Source organism: Pseudorca crassidens, chromosome 11 (assembly GCF_039906515.1).
Source record: "Pseudorca crassidens isolate mPseCra1 chromosome 11, mPseCra1.hap1, whole genome shotgun sequence".
NCBI lineage: Eukaryota > Metazoa > Chordata > Mammalia > Artiodactyla > Delphinidae > Pseudorca > Pseudorca crassidens.
In genome coordinates, this window is record NC_090306.1 from 46,791,950 (window position 1) to 46,808,440 (window position 16,491).

The 16,491-nt window shown below is 52.6% G+C and overlaps 1 long non-coding RNA gene across 1 annotated transcript in view; it reads right to left on the bottom strand.

The window, feature by feature from the left end:
- Positions 1-8,489: 8,489 nt before the first annotated feature.
- LOC137202009 (uncharacterized) overlaps positions 8,490-16,491 on the bottom strand; it is a 30,092-nt gene continuing 22,090 nt past the window's right edge. The window contains exons 6-8 of the long non-coding RNA XR_010932436.1: positions 15,055-15,149; positions 9,506-9,869; positions 8,490-8,632 (exon numbers count right to left, since the gene is read on the bottom strand). This is a non-coding gene — a long non-coding RNA (uncharacterized lncRNA). The remainder of the gene's footprint in view (positions 8,633-9,505; positions 9,870-15,054; positions 15,150-16,491) is intronic.

Genomic DNA, 16,491 nt, shown 5'->3' on the forward strand with positions numbered 1-16,491 from the left:
GGATCCTTTTAAGCCAAAGAGTTATTATGCCCTGCGATGGAGATATAGGTAGCAGAAGGGCCTTTAAATGTGACCCGTGTGAGGAGGTGGTTCTCCTAGGCCTCAGGCTCCAGGCTGTGTGTGTAAGGTTGGGGGGGGAGGGGAGGAGAGACAGAACATATATACTGAGCTGGCAGCTATGGGCAGGGTTGGGAGGAGTGGGGAAAGGGGAAGAGGGGAGTCTGGGCCAAGGCCAGAGGTGGCTCCCAGGGGAGTCCTCAGAGCAGGCAGCTGCACGTCGCTCCGACCTAACTTCCTGACGGATGGGTCTGCCGCTGAGGCGCAAGCTGTCAGGCCAGGCCGCTGCCAAGGCAGAACAGTGGCGCTTCTGTGCGCGCTACTCAGCGCCTGGAGAATGCGGCCCTCCCGGGAAACCGGGGAGTAATGGAGAAAGCAGACGTCCCGGGACAGGAGCCGTGAGGGGCGGGGGCCCGGAGCTGCTGGGTCACAGGAAGCGTATCTGCCTCCCTGAAACAAGGGCCACAGGAAGCCAGCAGAGGTGGTAGACAACCCTGGGGGGAGGCGGGCGGGGTTGGGGTGGGATGGGGATACTGGAATCAGCGCTTGGGATTGCTGTAGCTGGGAGTTGCTGCTGGCCGGAAGAAGAGAGGCAGCAGGAAGGACGCTGAAGGAGGGCTGGGGTGAAGAACTCAGTCGTTTGGCCAAAAGCGCCCTCCCCTTTAATAACAAGTGCCTTCAGTTGCACTATGTTAGTTTCCTGGTCAGATGCTCAGAAACCTTCCCACCTCTTCCCCCACCCCTCCGCCTCCGCCGTCTCTGCTGGCATCTTCGGCAGCCTCGCCGGGCCCTCCACGCGCGCGGCATCCCTGCGGCTCACGCTCGGGACCTGGGGATCCACGAGGCTCCGCGATCCGCCCCTGGCCCGGCCCCGGCCCCGCCCGGCAGCCGCCTCCCCCTCAGCGTTAATTAAAACTTGCGAGATGGAGAGGCTGGCGCGGGCGGCTCCGTTTTATTTGCAGCATCTTTCATGCTGCTGACGATCGTAAAGGGCTTTAATATTGAAATATGGGCCATTTTCCCAGCTCCAGCCCTCGCCGCGCGCTCCCCACACCCCCACGCCCAGCCACCCTGCGCCTGATGAAAGAGCTCCTACAAATCCATTAAGAAGAGATAATTGAAAATTCCGGGGTAATATTTAAGGCCGCGCGCCGATGCGGGGCGGAGGGCCCGGCTGCGCCGGCGGTACCCGTCATTGCCGGTGCACGCCTGTTTCGCGCTCCAGGCCGCCAAGGCCCCCGCGGCCTTCGCCTCGGTGAGGCCTCCTCACTGTGCTCGCCTCCCTCCCAGCTCTCAAAGGGTCCTTGGCTCTGAGGAAGACTTGCCTCGAGAGACTCCTAGTTCCACCAAGAGTGACAAGTCACACTTGCGAAAGATGGCTCAGGGGCACGTGTGCTGCGACACGGCATCTTGCCCCACTGGTCCAGCCCCGATTTGACGCATCGGCCTGAGGCACTGCTTGGTGGCTCTGGGCATTGCATTCCCTTCTGTCTGTAACGTCCCTCCTGCATTTGCTGTTCCTCCATCAAAACCAGCCCAGCTCCATCCAAAGTAACGGTGCCCCACGGAGTGGAGTGGGCCAGAGAATAGTCACACCAAGACTGAACTGGAACTGACTGATCGTCGCTGCAGCTGGTGATGAGGATACACGGGTTTATTATACTGTTCCATTTTCGTGTATGTTCTCAATGTTCCATAACAAAAATTTTTAGAAAGCAGCTCAAGTGTTTTTTTTTTGGTTTTTTTTTTTTTTTTTTTTGCGGTACGCAGGCCTCTCACTGTTGTGGCCTCTCCCATTGCGGAGCACAGGCTCTGGACGCGCAGCCTCAGCGGCCATGGCTCACGGGCCCAGCCGCTCTGCGGCATGTGAGATCTTCCCGGACCAGGGCACAAACCCGTGTCCCCTGCATCGGCAGGCGGACTCTCAACCACTGCGCCACCAGGGAAGCCCAAGCTCAAGTGTTTTCCGTTTACCCTTCCCTTTCCGTCAAAGATGGGCTGGCTACCTGTTGTCCTGTACTTTACTGTCCCTTAGCACATTGTGTTCTCATTACTGTTGAAAGTCTGTCCCCCTACTATGCTATGGCATCCTGAGCACTGGGATCAGGTCTAATTTCCTTCCTTAGTCCTTGCTCCTGGCTCAGGGCCAAATACCTAACATGTGCTCAGTAAACGGTATTGAATTGGCTGCTGTCTGGGTCCCTAGAAGTCTCCAGGGTTTCCAGATCAGGATGGGAGGGGGAGTACAGAGCATGGAAGAGGGGCAGGATCTGTGACGCTGGGTTGGGGTTGATGTCTGTTTCCACAGTGACTGGCTCCAGGATGTACCCAGAGTGGGATGAAGGGATGGGAGAAGGGCTGAGGACCCTGCTGTGCACTGTGGCATAAGAATCCTTATGTTTCTACCCACGTCCTTTGGGTGGTGGGTGTTCTCTACACCATTTGGTCAGACGCTGTGCGAGTCTGGCTCTGCTATGAGGTAGGTTCTGCTGTGATTATGAGTGCCTGTGTGTGCACACACGCCTGCGCACTCGTGTGTGTCTTGGGTGGGAGGAGAAGAGAAGAGGGGAGCAGGTTATTTTGCGCAACAGGCATGAGTGGTTCAGGCATTTCCATCAGTCCCCACTTGGCTGCCTGCCCTCTGCAGGGCCCTTTAGGGCCTTTCACACCTCTTGCCCCAGGGCTCCCGACCACGACCACGACCACGGGGTGGTCGGCCAGGGATTGTGCTCACAGGAAGGCACCCCTGAGGGAGGGGCTGTTCCTGCCCCGCTCCCACCCCCACCTTGGCCCCTAGGTCTGCAGTGGCAGGGATACCCTCCGTATGGCTAAGATGAGGCGCCTCCTTTCCAACGCTCCATTTCCAGCTCAAGGACTCCTTGTTAGAACCACGAAACATCAAAGCTGGAAGGTGCGAAAAGACATTGGGTCTAGTCCTCTCTTAATACCTCTGGGACAGCTGAGGCCCAGAAAGGTTATGCATGGGAGGCCACTGGGGACAGAGCCAATGCTAGATGGAACCCCAGCAAGTTAGTGGCAGAGCTGGAATCCCAATCTCTTGACCTACTTAAATGCACACAATTAGTATCTGAAGTGCCTTTTGCAAATATTATCTCACTGAATATTCACAAACCTATGGGACTGTATTATAATTCTCACCTACAAACGGGGAAAACGAGGCTCAGGGAGATTAGCGATTTGTCTTAAGTCATACACTGGTAAACAACAGGGCCAGGATTTGAACCCCAGCTTGAATGGCTCCAATTCTGGTGCTCACTTCTCCAATGACCACTCCACCACCCACCACACACACACACACACACACACACACACACACACACACACACGGCCACACCGTGCTGGTTTCCCAGACACTCACTCTTCGTCCCTGGGACACCTAGAGTCAGAGGTCATTTCTCTCTGCAGCCCACCTCCCCTGCCCAGGGCAGGGCTCTTTGCCGCAAATGAAGCAGATGGTGGTGTCCCCACTATGGTCCTGGGCACAGGACTCCACCAACTGAATCCATGCAGAGCCTCGTCTCCTGCACGCAGCCCTGCTCCCGTCTGTGGCCACTGAGGCCTCCGCCATAAATCCCCAGGTCTCAGCTCATAACCATTAGCAAGCAATTGGGCTCATCAGGCTGCGTTTATGAGATTCAGGGCAGATAAATGGATTGCCGGAGGTCAGGAACAAGGGATCTCCTCACCCTGCCTTGCTCCAGAGGTGTCCCCACCATCCAAAGGCTGGCAGGTGCCACTTGCAGCTGCAGGGAGAAGAGGGGGCATTGCCACAGTGGAGTAAAGACGTATCCCCCGGCAATCCACGTTCACAGGAAGAAAATGGCCTGGAGATGTAAAGCCTCAGATGGCTCACAGCCATTAAGGCTGGAGTTACACACACACACACACACACACACAGAGGCACATCCACAAACATGTACACTCTCACACTCCATCTCTGATTCAAATCCAAACTCTTCAGCAACTGCCCCCAACCCCGCCCACTCCAGTGCTGGCCTCACACTGTCCCGCCTTTGACGTGTTCTCTGGGTCAGCGCTTCTCAAACACCCCTGTGCCTACAAATGACTAGGGGTCTTGTTCAAATGCAGATTTTGACTCCGTAGATCTCGACTGGAACCTGAGACTGTTTTTCTGACCGGCTGCCAAGTGAGGCCGCTTCTCCAAGTGTTTTAAACCACGGTCCTCCCATATCGAAGGGGTAGGAGTGGAGGAGATGGAAAAGCTACCCACCCCCAGCCCCTGGAGATTCTACTATGCACACCCGGGCGCTGAGCCACTTCTGGAATCCTGTTCTCCTGCTCTTCACATGTCTCCTTCTTCCCCTTCAAATCTCAGCCCAAATTCTCTTCTTCCCCTGAGAAACCTTCTCTGACCCCACCCCGATGTAATGGGGCCCCACTTACCTTAGCTCTCTTCAGAGCAGTTATCTCAACTTGTATTTATGTATTTACTTACTTATTTTGGGGGGGTCAGTCTCACCCCCTGAAATGCAGGGTCCCAGAGTTCAGGGATCATGCCTGCCCTGTTCATCCATGAATTCTCAGCACCCAGTGCTAGCATGTAGTAGATACTCAGTCTATCTTTTTTTAATTTTATTTTTGGCTGCTTTGGGTCTTTGTTGCTGCGCGCGGGCTTTCTCTAGTTGCGGCGAGCGGGGGCTACTCTTCGTTGCGGTGCGCGGGCTTCTCATTGCAGTGGCTTTTCTCGTCGCGGAGCACGGGCTCTAGGTGCACGGGCTTCAGTAGTTGTGGCACGTGGGCTCAGCAGTTGTGGCTTGCGGGCTCTAGAGCACAGGCTCAGTAGTTGTGACTCACGGGCTTAGTTGCTCCGCGGTATGTGGGATCTTCCAGACCAGGGCTCGAACTCGTGTCCCCTGCGTTGGCAGGCGGATTCTTAACCACTGTGTCACCTGGGAAGTCCCTTCAGTATATATCTTAACAAATGAATGAATGAATGGATGGATGGATGGTTGAAGCACTTCCATGATGACAATGGTGTGGGAAAGAATATCTGAGGGGCTGAGGTCATAGGCAATTAGAGAAAGCTTCTGGAAGGAAGGAAAATGGGAGGAAAAGAGCATGGTGTGAAAGACTTGGTAGATATGACCCATGGAAATGGGGGAGGCAAGTGCATCCGGGTAACAGGTTGGCCCCATTGGTCCCAGCTGACATGACAGAAGTGGGGAGGGTCTGGAGGGAGAAGTCCTGGGGGTGGAGGCCGGTGGTGCAGGGTCTTGAAAACCATGACAGGCAACAGGAAGGCTGTGGTCCTCTCCAGACCTCATGGGCAGGGACCTTCATTTATTTATTCTTTTCTGTGCTTGACAAATCCTTCCTGAGCCTCTGTCACGTGCCAGGCGCTGTGCTGGGTGCCGCACATCCAGGGATGAACACACGGCTCTGATTCCAGCCCTCACGGGGTTGACAGTCTATGAGGAGAGACTGAGGTTAAACAAACTAAACTGTTAGAGTTGGGCTAAGTCCACAGAGAAGTGCGTGATGAGGGACGTGACGGTCGGTGGAGAAGCTTTCCTAGGGAATGACAGCCACCCAGAGTCCTAAGGGGTGGACCGGTCCTCGCCAGCCCCCTGTCAGCCTCAGCACTGGTCCTGGCCTTCCCCGCATTCCACTGCACTGCTCCTTTAAGAGGAGCGCCTCTTTCCCAAGCAAAGGAGGTTCCGGGCACACAGCCGAGCCTGCCAAGGTTATGGGTTATAAATCAACACTGGCATTCCCTTGGCAGTGGGCTCTCCTCTGAGCTGCCCAGATGGCGGACAGGCCTGGGGCTCCAGGGGCAGCCAGACACACGGGAGGGGGAAGGAGGGCAAGGTGGGGACGCAGCTGGGCCCCGGGCCCCAGTGGCAGCTGCTCACCTCTGTCTAAGGGCCTTGGGCCAGAGAAAATGCCAAGGTCCTTCTCTGCCGATCACAGGGACCTTCTGACTCCTGAGTCACAGGCTGGCACGGGCTTCGGGGTCATTGCCCTCACCCCTGCCAGCGACCCAGGCCTCACGGACACCCTCTGAGACCAAGGGCCATGGGTTTTCCCTTTTGGATGACCTCTTGGGGTCCCCGTCTGCTCCAGTACCCAACCTGAAAGTTCTACTTGTGATCTGACTCTCTTCCCTCTTGCTGTAGCCAAGATGTGCTCTTTTACCTTCTCCAAAAGACAGCGGCTTCCCGTTTGGCGGGGGTGGGGTGGCATTGGGGCTGTGATGGTGTCCCTCCTCAGCCTTCACTTTAAATCTCCCCGAAAAGCAGGATAAGAAGATTTCTCAAGGTCAGCTGGAGAGGGTACAACTCCGCCCTCTTGGGGGTTGCCATCCCTCAGCCACCCTCACAGGTGCTGTGACAGAGGGGACATATGTCACTTCCACCCCAGGGGATGGTGACAACATCTCAGCGCCACAGAGCTGGGCTCAGCAGGCCTTGACAGAACTGGAAAGGCAGCCTCTCTCCTGGGCCCGGGCCTGGGCCTGGGTCTGGGTTGCATGCGGAGGGGTGGAAGCAGAGCCCGGAGACCCCGCCCACAGAGGGATAGACAGGCTTGACTGCTCTCCCCATCCCCACCCCACCCCCAATATCCAACAGCGTTTCTAGAACAGTGGGAAATTCCTGGGTTATAGAACAATAGAGATTTCCTGGGGTGTTCTTGTCCTCCAATTCTCCTGTGAAAAATTGGAGCTCACAGGGGCTTAGAGACCCTCTTACACACTCTTTGTACAGATGAGAAAACTAGACCCAGAGAAATAAACACAGGCCTTTTAGCATTCAGGTTATTTCCGCTACCCCACGTTTGCCTCCTGAATAGAAGCCCCTGAACCACCACTAAACAGGATACATTAGCCTCCAACTGTAACAGAGCAGATAGAGGTTAGATAACAAGCGGAACTTTCTCAGAATAGTGGATTACAGAGAAGGATGAGAAACAAAATATACGAATGGAGTTCTCCAAAACAGTAGAGTGGGAGCGGGGAGTGATGGAATCAGGAGTTGGGCTGGAATTTTGCAAAAAGGAAATATAGAGAATGGAGGAGACGGCAGCTGGCATGGACCCAGGAGGGGTGTGGGGCTTCCAGGGTTCCTCACTGAGGACCTCCAGCCTCCACCTGTGCCAGGCCTCTGAGTATCTACAGAGTTTAAATTCAGGCCTTACCTCAGCTGATTCTCTGGGCTTATTCCTTGCTCTCCAGGGATGGCTTATCTGGCTGCCAGAGTCATTTGCCTTCTCTAATTTGTGTTTAAATTAAAGTTCCCACAAAACAGGGGCTTAATGCGCTGTTACCAAGAGCTCCCGGGCCCCCTGCCGCTCCGGAAACTGAGGGGGGCTGGAGGGAAGAGGCCGTTGTGCACGCAGAGAAGCTGATCCCACTGGGTGCAGGGACCTGGCGTGGATGACCCAACCGAGTCTGGTCCTTGTTGCTGTCCCCAAAATGGGGACATCTGGGGGCAGGGCAGAGCAAATCATGCTCACAGAGGGCTTGGGAATCAACAGACCTGTCAATGGGCTCCTGGTAGGCGTTCACCCTTTTTCAGGACCTTGGGGAGAAGGCAGGGAAGGCATGCAATGAGAAGAGGGCGGGGGGTAGAACATAAAGAGAAAGCTTAAGGCTCCTTGTTTTTTTTAGCTTATACATCTGGTTTATCTCATTTAGCACGTTTCTGAGGCTCGCTCATGTCATAGCAGTTATAGTATTTCAATCCTTTAAGGCTCAATTTTTTAATCACTTACACATAGTGTTACACTGTGTGCCTGCACTTCCTAAGGACCTCATAGCCATAAGATCACTTCACGGTCTCCACAACCCTCTCTGGGAGTGTTGTTTTTATCAGCCCCATTTATAGCTGGGGAAACTGAGGCACAGGGAGGTCAAGTGACGCGCCCAAGATCACACAGCTAGTAAGAGGTGGATCCGAGATTCAAATTCTTAGCCTGGCTGCAGATTGCAGCGCTACGCTGACACTTGAGCGGAGATTTGTGTTACCCTGCCAAGCCCTTGATCACAAAGTGAGGCTTCTCTTTGATTGACAGAGCAACTGAGGTGGGGTGAAGCTCCTTTCTGCTCCCTCTTTCCCTCTCTGAGCCACAAGCTTCTCACCTGTAAAATGAGGACAGGCACTTGGAGGGATTAAGGAGCTGGGAAGTGTTGTCAGAGGTCACCACAGCGTCGGTCCTCAGTTGTAATATCCTTCCCTTTGGCCCAACAAAAAGCCCTCCTGCACCACCTCTTTTTTTTGTTTTTTTTAACATCTTTATTGGAGTATAATTGCTTTACAATGGTGTGTGAGTTTCTGCTTTATAACAAAGTGAATCAGCTATACATATACATATACCCCCATATCTCCTCCGTCTTGCATCTCCCTCCCTCCCACCCTCCCTATCCCACCCCTCTAGGGGGTCACAAACCACCGAGCTGATCTCCCTGACCTGCACCACCTGATTCTGCTTTCCAGGGAGCTACAGGCGGTGATTCCTCATCCTTCAGTGGAAACCGTCCGTAGAGAGCTGTCCCCCATTCCTTGGTCCAAAGCCTCTCTCTTCCAACGGGGAGCCCCTGGAGAAGAGGAGGAATAAAGCTCACCTGGGGTCCCAACCTGCCTGCTCCCCCTCCCCCACCTACACCCAGGTGAGCCAGTCAGGGTCCCAACAGCAAACACGTGACACATTCAAAAGGGCTCCACTGAAGGGAGTTTAATGACATGACAATTTTCAAGGCATAGTTGGAATTAAGGGAACCATTCAGGGTTGATGGGTACCAAAAGGGTTGAAATGGTTCTGACAAAACTGGGGTCGGGGAGAGCAGCCACCCAGCAAAGCCGGGGCCATGGGGAACCACAGCCCCTGCCAGGCCTTCAGGCAGGCCGGTGGCAGGGAGGCGGGCAGGGGACAGGGAGACAAATACCGTGGCTCCTCTCTCCCCTCCCTGCCAGGACCCGTGCTGGCCAGGCCCGAGCACAGATGGGAAGTCGGGAGCCCAGGTGATGCCGTCTGCACAGGGCAGCCTCCAGGGCCAGGGTGGCCCAGAGAAGAGAGGAGGCGAACCACATCACCCAGCCCGCTGCACCTGGGATTCCCTTAGGACACTGAGGCCTTAACTCTGCTGCTTTATGGCCACCTTTGTCACTGCCTGCAGCCCAGCAGCGACCCAGCTCAGAAGGAAGATGGGACCCAGGCAGAAAGAAGCTGGAGGGAAGGGGGCTACACTGAGCATAGGGAGAGGCCAGGAGGAGGGCAGCTTTGCGGGGTAGTGATGTCAAGTGGTGACACGAGACTACTCAGCACTTGGTACAGATCACTGTAATCTTGCTCCGGCCTCCCCTCTCCAGACTGTAGTCCCTGTGGGGATTGTGTCTCGTCCATCCTATACACCTAGCACGGTGCCTCCTAAGTACATAATCAGAACTTACTGAATAAACAAGGGGCTAACCGGTCAATGAACAAGCCTATTCACAGCTCAGGTGACACCCTGGGCCCCCGTCGGGGAGCACTGTTGAGTGAGGCACACATAACCCTCCTAGAGGAGCTTTATTTCAACCATCCAGCACCTCAGATTTTCCATGCCGCCGCCGTTCAGTCACTGGCCGTCCAAGCCCACGTCTGCCTCTGAACTGGTCAGAGGCTGCACTTTAATGGCCCCCTTCAAATGTGCAGTGACTTCATTTAGCTCCTCTTGATGAAGGAATCGGGGAAACAGCAAGGGACTTCATTTCTCACAGCAGCCTTCCTGTGAGCTTTCTCCAGAGGAGTCTTCATCCATAGCAAACCGTCTGTGGTATTCCCGGCTGGAGCCCCTGGCAAGAGACGGGAGGCGAGAATGACAGTGCCAAGGAGGCAGCTGAAGGATAGTCACCCTGGGAGCCACAGCTCTGCCTTGCTTTTTCCAATGGGCCATAAAGACTGAGGAGAAGGGGAGGGAGGCAGACAGGAAAACACACTCGACTTCCCAAGTATAGTCACCGCACCAAGCCCACCTGGCGGGGCGATGACGCACAGACTCCGGGGCTGGGCGGACGGCTTCGTAATCCCTGCCCTGCCATTTGCCGACTGTGTGGCCTTGGGTAAGATGCTTCATGACTATGCCTCAGTTTCCTCATCTTAAAAAACGTACGTGGAGAATACTAATACCTAGTTCGTATGGTGGTGGAAAAGAGATGAGTTAATAGTCATGAAATAGTGAACAGAGGACATGGTCCGTAGTCAGCCCTACATAAATTTCATTACATGAAATTGAGCAGAACACTTGGGTTCTAGTCTCAGAAACTTTTTTTCTGTAATAAGCCCAGCCTTGGATGCATCTTATGTTTGCTCTGAGAAGTGAACAAATGCATGTGAAAATTAAAACATGTTAAAGTTTGTTATTTGTCGTCAAGCTCGTGTACGTGCCTGATTGAGCAGGGGTTGGTGGGGGGTGGCGGGTGGACGCCAAAGCGCTGTCAGTCGTCAGTTTCTAATTATCTGCCTTGCTGAGGTCCCCTTCTTGTCAACATCATCGTCTCTTTGGCTGGTTCAAGCCTTTGCTTGACAACATCCAGGCCTCTTGTGGTCCCTCCCACACAGCATGGGCTGGAAGGATAAGGCTTTTGAAAGCAAAACTGGTCCTTCCCTTCCTACCCACGAGGCAGGTATAGCCAGTGGACACAAGCTTCCAGAGAGGAGCTGGCAACTCCACCTCAGCCCACTTTGCCTTTGGGCAAAGGGAGGAGAGGGGCCGAGCCAGGGCAGGACAGGGGAGGGTGTCCAGCTCCTCGGTGCTGGGGCCTCAGAAAGAAATGTATCTGTCTTTGTCGTGGAGACCTGGGAATAAAAAACAAATCCATCCCAGAGTCCAGTACGAATGTGCTGCCACTTACTGCTACCAACATGATTTCAAACAGTTACTTCATCTCTTTGAGTCAGTTTTTCTCATCCTCAGAATGGGGATAATCATACCTAATTCAAAGAGGGAAAGGGAATTACCCGGCAGTCCAGTGCTTAGGACTCGGTGCTCTCACTGCCGTGGCCCGGGTTCAATCCCTGGTCAGGGAACTAAGATTCTGTGAGCCGAGCGACAAGGCAAAACCAACCAACCAAACAAACAAAAAAACGAGTGAAAATCAGTGAGATATATTACTCCCTTGGCACATGGCTAGTCCAATACTTGGTAGATATTATTAGCTGATGCTTTTCGTTGTCCGCACACCATTCCCTCTGAGGGATGGAGAAGCAGTGCTGCTTTCCAGACTGGAAAAACTGGTGGCAGAAAAAGTGATTGACAACTCTGCTTTGCTTACATTTTCTTTATGGAGCACATAATAGGTACATCATTTGTTCATTCATTCATTCAGCAAATGTTTGCAGAACTTGCCGTTATTTTGCTCACTTGTGTTTATCTTACTCTCACCACTAAAACTGCAAGGTTCATGAGGGAAGGGGCAGTGTCTCTTGGGTTCCCTGGATGCTTTGTGCGTACTTGCTAGGTGAGCGGAGGGTGGAGCTCAAAGCCTGTCTGCGACACTGAGATGCACCAGACAAGGAGGTGGTGGGGGCAGGAGGCCTGCATTCTAGGCTCCATCACACCTCCCACAGACCTTGGAGCCTCCACAGACCTTCCTTCAACTGTGAAATACTGGAGGATCGCTGGAGACCAGACTCAGGGAACCGCTTCCCCAGTGGGAAGACATCCATTCATCTACTCTGTGTCTCTGAAACCCCTGGAGAAGGCTCTGAGTCCCCAACTCTGAGGAGCACAGCAACAAGAAAAGAATGAAGAGAGAATGGAAGGAGCAGCGCCCCCTCAGTAACTTACAGAGGGAGGAAAATTCCAGCTTATTATGTGTAATTAACACAAAAGAAGGCATGTTCCCTAGACCCTGCTTTCATGGATATTGGGTATTCCCACATATAAGACACATCCATTCTTCTTTTTTTTTTTTTTTTGCACAACCAAAGGTTTTATTTTGTAATTTATTATTTTATTTAGTAATAATTTCAATTTTTATTGTTATCAATAATTAACAATAAAACTAATATCTTTTTTTATGCCTCCACATGTTTTTTTTTTTATTGGCGTATAGTTGATTTACAATGTTGTGTTAGTTGTGTTAGTTTCAGGTATACAGCAAAGTGATTAGGTTATATATATACACATACAAATATATGTATATATACATATACATACTTTTTCAGATTCTTTTACATTAGAGGTTATTACAAGATATTGAATATAGTTCCCTGTGCTATACAGTAGGACTTTGTTGTTTATTTTATACATAGTAGTGTATATCTGCTAATCCCAAACCCCTAATTATCCCCTCCCCTTTTCCCTTCGGTAACCATAAATTTGTTCTCTGTCTGTGAATCCGTTTGTTTTGTAAATAAGTTCATTTGGGGGCTTCCCTGGTGGCGCAGTGGTTGAGAGTCCGCCTGCCGAGGCAGGGGACGCGGGTTCGTGCCCCGGTCCGGGAAGATCCCACATGCCGCGGAGCGGCTGGGCCCGTGAGCCATGGCCGCTGAGCCTGCGCGTCCGGAGCCTGTGCTCCGCAACGGGAGAGGCCACAGCAGTGAGAGGCCCGCGTACCACAAAAGAAAAAAAAAAAGTTCATTTGTATTAGATTTCACATATAAGCGATATCATATGATATTTGTCTTTCTTTGACTTACTTAGTATGATAATCTCTAGGTCCATCCATGTTACTGTAAATGGCATTATTTCATTCTTTTCTATGGCTGAGTAATATTCATACACGCACACACACACACACACACACCACATCTTCTTTATCCATTCATCTAAGACACATCCATTCTTGCCCACAGACCTCATTCTATGTGATCCAGGCTGTCTAGAGACATAAGAGTTAGGGGAGAATCATAATATCCCAAAGGTAGAAAGAACCCGAACATCCATCAATGGAAGAGTGGGTAAACAAAAGTACAATGGAATATTATTCAACCACAAAAAAGAATGAAGCGGGCTTCCCTGGTGGCACAGTGGTTGAGAGTCCGCCTGCCGATGCAGGGGACACGGGTTCGTGCCCCGGTCCGGGAAGATCCCACATGCCGCGGAGCGGCTGGGCCCGTGAGCCATGGCCGCTGAGCTTGCGCGTCCAAAGCCTGTGCTCCGCAACGGGAGAGGCCACAGCGGTGAGAGGCCCGCGTACGGCAAAAAAAAAAAAAAAAAAAAATGAAGCACTGATACATACTACAACACGGATGAACCTTGAAAATATTAAGCTAAGTGAAAGCCAGCCACAAAAGACCACACAGTATATGATTCCCTTGATGTGAAAGTCCAGAAGAGAGAAATCTATAGGAATAGAGCGCAGATCAGTGTTTGCTTAGGGCCGGCAAGGGTATGGAGGAGTAAAAGGGGGTGGTAACTAAAGCCTATAAGATTTCTTTCAGGGGTGATGAAAATGTTCCACAATGGACTGTGGTGATAGTTGCACATATCTGTGACTATACTGAAACCACTGAATGGTACACTTCAGTGGTGAATTGTACAGTATGTGAATTATATCTCAAGAAACTTGTTTTTAAAAAGAGAGAGAGAGAGAGAGAGAGAGAAACGGAGACGGAGCAGTTGAGACGGAGCAGGAAGACCAAACAAAGCCCAGGCACAGTCTGTCCTGGCTGCCCCCCAAGCCAAAGCCTGCAAGTCACACAGGCAGTGTTAGGGTAGCCCCCAAGCCATGACTCAGGAAGATAAATTGGCCCCAGAGGTATGGGGCTGGGTCCCTTCTCCCCTGACAGCTCCCTCTCTGTGTTTTTTCTGGCATGAGAAACATTCTGTCTTCTTGTATAAATAGGGGAAATTTATGACAGTTTTCCCCCTTCTCCTCCCTGGTGGGCTACTAGGAAGGGGCTGGATGGGGGGAGGAGGGAGATACAAATGTGGAAAGACTAGAGGGAGGCAGGGAGCTAGGCTCTGGCCCCAGCTCTGCTTTGCATATTTGACCATCTGGGTGAGGAGGCGGCTGGAGCAAAGGTGCAGCCCGGTAGTTTCCAGGCCCAGGAGGCGGGTCTCCAAGGCAGACATCCAACTGGAGGGGCCCAGGGGAAATCAGGGAAACATGGCCTGGCTATTCCAGAGCTTTTTTGGAGGAGACACAGGCCCCCTGCCTGGTTTGGGTTCTTTCTGTCCTTGCGATTTGTTGAGGCAGCTGATATGGTGGTTAGAGAACCCCATATGGGATTCAGAAAGGGACAGAAAAACTAAGTGTGTGACCTTAAGCAAGTCACTGCCTCTCTCTGGGCCTTGGCTGTAATTAAAAAAACAGGGGAGGGGATTGAACTTTCAGGGGTTTTCAAACTGGTTTTAACCACAGGGTCCTTTCTTCAAATAAAACCTTATGTAGCAACCCAACATCTAACATGAGTGTCCTGCTGAGGTCCTTAGGTTGAAGTGAGGGTGGGGATGGGAGATACCCAGGCCCCTGTGGTGACATGAAGGGACTTGGCCAAGCATAAGATGATCTCCAAGGTCCCCTCCATCTCTGTCCTCAGGTGGGAAGGTATATTAGGAAGGATGATAGCAAAACTGCTATTAAAAAAAGGGCCCCGGGCTTCCCTGGTGGCACAGTGGTTGAGAGTCCGCCTGCCGATGCAGGGGACGCGGGTTCGTGCCCCTGTCCGGGAAGATCCCACATGCCGCGGAGCGGCTGGGCCCGTGAGCCATGGCCGCTGAGCCTGCGCGTCCAGAGCCTGTGCTCCGCAACGGGAGAGGCCACAACAGTGAGAGGCCCACGTATCGCCAAAAAAAAAAAAAAAAAGGGGGCCCCAAACACAGCCACATATAGAAAACAAGTTTATTTGTCACAAAACGGTCTGGAAGGGAGCAGTCCCAGACAGCAGGTGGCTCTGTTCCACCTGGTCCACCAGGAACTTGGGTTCCTGTTCTACTCTTGCTCTGCCCTCTCTTAGGGATTTCTCCTCAACTGCATGGTCAAAGCTCAGTCTCAGGCACATCCGGTCCAGCTCATGAAAAGGAGAACTTACCCAATGTCTCAAGGCTCTGATGACATTACTCGGCTCACATTCCCCTCTGGCCACACCTGGCAGCCGGGAGATGGATTGTCCAGCTCGGAGGTTCTCTACCCTCACAGAACAAGGAGAGAAGGATTAAGTGGACAACTATAGCAGTTTTAATCCAGGGCTCAAACCCCCCAGCCGAGCCGCCCTCTTCTTCTTCCCCTCCCAGAGGAGGAGAACTAGAGTCCACAGTTCAGAAAACAGTGATTCCCAATGAGGTCCCACCATCCACCCCGAGATCAGAGCCCCAGGAAAGCGATAGCAGGCTTCCTCCAGAGAGACTACCCTTCTATCCACTTTCTTCACAAGGATGTGAGAAAAGTTTCTGTTGCCACTGCCCCCCTGCCACTCTCTCTCTCTCAGTCGCACCTCATTCTCTAACCCCTGTTCCCAGTCACTAGGCGTGACCACAAATAAGGGGGAGCAGGACGGCCAGAACTATAGGAAGGGAAGGTGAGACCGGGCTGGAGAGCTGTGCCTTGCAGGCCGCCCAGGTATGGTTTTGGTGCCACGCAGACCCAACTACCAGATGTGTGACCTGAAGTGGGGATTAAGCTCTCAGAGCCTCAACTGACTCTTCTGGATATAAGAATGAGACGCTCACTTGCAAGAGTTGCAGCTCCCCTCTGCCCTCCCCCGACAGCTCCAGCGGGATCAGATGAATTTCACCTAAAAAGACCATCAGCCAGTCCCCCTTCAGGCCCCCCGCTGCACCTGGATCTCACGGCCCCGCCCACCCCAGGAGGCACGGCAGCGGCTGTGCCGGAATCAGAAATAAAACCTTCCTCTTCCTCCTCCCCCGCCCCCTCTTCCCATCACTCATCTGGGAATCCAGGGCGAAGAAGGGAGCTAAAGTGCAGAGCGTTCATTTAATATTAACAAATTGAAATGAATTCTTTGAATGCCAATTAACTTGGAGCAGCCCCTTATTAATAGTAATTTAGATTCATACTTGGGAGAAGCGGGTACGGGGGCTGGGCCGAATGTGCCCAGAATGTCAATGTGACAACGGAGCTGGGGACCAAGCGGGGAGGAGCCGTGGCAGTGTTACTTCTGCCGAGTTCGGCTGTTTCCCTCAGAGGAACGGACAAAGTCAGCAGAGGCGGATCTTTGGGAAACAGATTTCTCTCATCATTTGAGTTTTGTACCTGCGATGAATCTGAATGGGCTGAAACCACATCACACCATTTTGATGATTTACTTCACAGTGTCGCTAGAATGTCCTCAGAGCTGGGGTTTACCGCAAACTCTCCTAAACCGGATCCCACTGACCCAAAGTGATCTAGTCCCTAGGCCAGCTCTCTCTCCTTCTTTGTGTCCGTTCAAAGCCAGAGCTGGAGATCAAAATGGGGTCCCCCAACCCCTGCCACCTCCACCTTAATTAGAAATAAAAGAGGGGACTAA